Genomic DNA, 3814 nt, shown 5'->3' on the forward strand with positions numbered 1-3814 from the left:
TATTTTTATGCATCACGAAAATGTTTACGAAAATGCTTAAGTTTAAGTTTATGCATCTTCATGAAAATGATATTTTAAGTACCAATATTTTTCACTGTTATATGTTAATTGTATTACGTATTACTTGTTACCAAAGATAGGACGTGTTGAGTCTTTAGACTCACTAGGTGTGTTGATGCAGGTGATATTAATAATTATGCTATTGGAGGTCTTGACGAGTGACTTGCTGGACTGTCGGTGCACACAACCCGAGGACCAGCGCTTCTATTTCCGCATTTAAGTTTATGATTTTAAGTTAAAGATTTTTACGACATTTTATCTATGTTTTGAGAGATTTTGAGAGGTTTAGTATGAGCTATACTTTTCAACAGTTATTGCTTTCTAGGTTTGGTAAAACATTTGACGACTTCGTTTTTATGACTTTATCACTTGATTTTTAAATTCCAGTTGGTCGACGTTTTATTTCAAATGGCAAAATATTTTCATATGGTAAATGTACATGGCCAAGGGTTGAGTGAGAAAAAAAAAATTTCTAGTACTTTTAAAGCAATAAAAAGGACAGGACGTTTCAATACATGCTTTCTATAAATCAATATGTAGAACCCGTAAATTAGACTACGTATAAGCCATGCATAATTTTAGTATTTTAAATTAAAATGATTTTATTGCATGAGTATTAAATGCTTTTTTTAAAGTTAATTATTTTATGCAGTAGTTTAATTTTTATCTTTTCGGTTAATTCAGTGAGGCCGGACTGGAGTTGGAGTTTTGAGATAAAATTTAAGATTTAAGAAATCATTCCCAGAGTTTATTTTAACTACCTAGTAAGTTGATTTTAGTTAAAAGGGGGATTACGGAATTATTTTAGTAACTTGAGGTGAGTAGGAAATAAGTTCATTTAGGTTCCTTAATTGAGGTGTTAATTCACTAAATTATTTAAAGCATAGGTAAGGCTCTTAAGGTTTTAAAATTTATCAACTAAACAATATTTCCCCTCCATTAAATTGAATTTCGGCCACCCTTAAAGGATTAATCAATTCTTTGCCAACTCAACCTTTGACCCTTTCCTTGTTATTTAATTAGTAGGATAATCCCTTCATTTTTTTGATCACCATTTAATTAATAATCAACCTTATCCTAGCCTTGTTATGGCATGTAAAAATCGGTCATTAATCCCTCCAACAAATCATTTGATATCAAACCAAATTCAAATTTCAAAAGAGGGAGACTTGGTCATACCATTTGTATCCCTTTATTATTGGATCTCCCTCACTCTCCTAAGCATCACTTCCCCTCCCCCATGACCGAAATTCAGAGCATTTTAGAGTAGAAAATTTGTGAGCCTCATAGCTAATAACAAGAGGGAAAAATCGAGTAGCAAGCAAGGTAGCAAAAGGCTCCATCTCCTCCGCGTCGCGTCGTTGCGTTTCGTTCGTTTTCTTTTCAAAACGAAACCAGGCATGTATATGTTCTTCTTTGCTCTTCAATCAAGCCATATTAATATTTTGAAACATCATACTCATGATTTCATTAAGCCAAAAGCCGAAATACATGACCATATTTTGAGAAAAATGAGTGCAGAATTTCGGCACCTCCATTTCTTGCTTCACGGGTTGCTTTGTTATGATGGTTTCAGGTATTGGTTCGATTCCAGGCTCCCAAGGCTGCTCCTAGACATGTAATAGGACATGTTAGGAACACATTTGTCCATTGGTTCGAGTCCCAGCTAGCCGAAATCAAGAGATGACAGAAACACCCCATTAAGCGTCATTGTGTGCTCGATTTTTCTTGAGTTGCTGTCCATAGAGGAAGTTTCTGATCATGGCTGCCCTAGGGGCCTATAGCCATGGTTATAACACTTCCCTAGCATGTCTAAGACGTGACCAAGTCGCCTTTTTTAGGCTTGTTCCATGGTTGCATCGGTTTTTAAATCAAAACACAAGAACAGCCCCTACCCTCTTTCGGCCTCCTCATTTTCCAGCAAGTGTAACATTCGGTTTTGCGGAATGGTGTGGATCTTGGTTGGTCTATGTCCCTTAGCCATGGTTCATACCATACCTCTGGATGTCTAGATCGTGCCATGGTCAATCAAATGGCCACTGGAACGACACGAGACAACAAACGAAGCAAAACACCCCGACACGAGACAACAAACGAAGCAAAACACCCCACGCATGCAAGGGTGCTCTCGGGTGGGACTTTCGGTTGGTTTCTGGTGTGATGCGAATTGTGGCTGGCCTAGGGCCCTTAGCCATGGTTCAAATCATTTCTTAGGATGTTGGTGAGAGGTTCTGGTCGGTGGTTCACGCCCCAATGGCCATTAGCCTCGCAAACGACGCAAGGAAACCAAAGCACAGCTGCTGTATTCTTGTGGACAGAAACTTGTTGCTTCGGTTCAGTGGCTCGTTCGAGTTCTTGGTTGGCTTTTAGCCTATGGCCTTGGACTGGACAGTGCCTCATCGAGTTAGGAAGGTCATGTTTTTTTCCGTTCATGATTCGGATCATTTTAGAGGTCGTACGAGAAATTACGGTTCGATGTGCCAAATTGACTCTCGAAATAGCGTTTCATGTTTTGGCCTCCATTCACCAAAATTTCGGCCCTCCCCATTTTAGGAGCATTATTTCATCATTTTAAGTGTATTTAATCATGATTAAATTATGGTTTGGTGTTGGTTCGGGTTGACACGAAGTCGTTGGACGTAATTGTCTCGTTTTTTGGATTCAATTACCAAGTTTGGTCAAGAAAATCATTTGCATATTTTTCATGTCAAATTTAGGTCGCAGCGAGCCTAAGAACGATCCAATCTATGTGGTAAAATATACAGGATATTTAATTATGCCATTTAATTATATTATGTGCATAAAAATATAAAATATTCATTTTTGAGATTTATGCGATATTGCTTGTGGCCATTTCACTATCATGGGAGCATTGTATTATCCGATCGCCAGTTACCGGTCAGTTCAATTATGTACCACCCCGTATACTGTGGCATTAGTCTGATCAGACGTTCATTACTTCACCCAGTCGCCAGTTACTGGTCCGGTCGCCAGTTACCGGTCAGTTCAGTTCAGTTCAGTGCAGGGGCCACTTGCGTAGACCATAATCTCAACAGAAAATTTATGACATGCTATTTTATTCAGGGCTCCAAGGAGCAAATATTTTCACTGTGATTTTCATTTCAGTTATGCACGTATTATAATTGCTCATGATAAGTTATTTTCAGATTATGCCTCATGACATGATATTTTTACTCCCATGAAATTTTACTACATTATTTACTTGTTATTTACGATATATGCATGCTGAGTCTTTAGGCTTACTAGACTTGATTGTTGTAGGTACTGATGATGTCGGGGTCGAGGGAGAGGACCAGTGAGTTAGCTTGGGTCGGCAGTAGTGGAACCCGAGGACCTCATTTACAGCACTTGCCATTTTTATGCTCAAACATTTTTATCAGTTTTTTAATAACTTTACTTGTTACTTTGTGAGCAATAATTTCTTCCGCTGCTATTTTTAAACATTAAACTTGATTTATCAGTTTATTTTGTGAATGAGGCATTTTAATTATTTTAAAAGAAAAATTTTTAATTTTTCCGCAAATTTTCAAACACGAATTTTCGGGCCATTATACAATAGAACCAGCATATCAATTCAAATCAATGCACACAATAACAATAAGTATGTGATTTAGAGAAACTCAAGTATATCATACTCGAGTCGTTCTCCCGATACCACATTGACTTACATCTTTCTTTTATTGCAGTTCTGAAGCCGTTCCCGTCTGGAATTCAAAGTCTCTCAACACTCAAT

The sequence above is a fragment of the Primulina eburnea genome, chromosome 1, assembly GCF_022965805.1.
Source record: "Primulina eburnea isolate SZY01 chromosome 1, ASM2296580v1, whole genome shotgun sequence".
In the NCBI taxonomy this organism is placed as follows: Eukaryota; Viridiplantae; Streptophyta; class Magnoliopsida; order Lamiales; family Gesneriaceae; genus Primulina; species Primulina eburnea.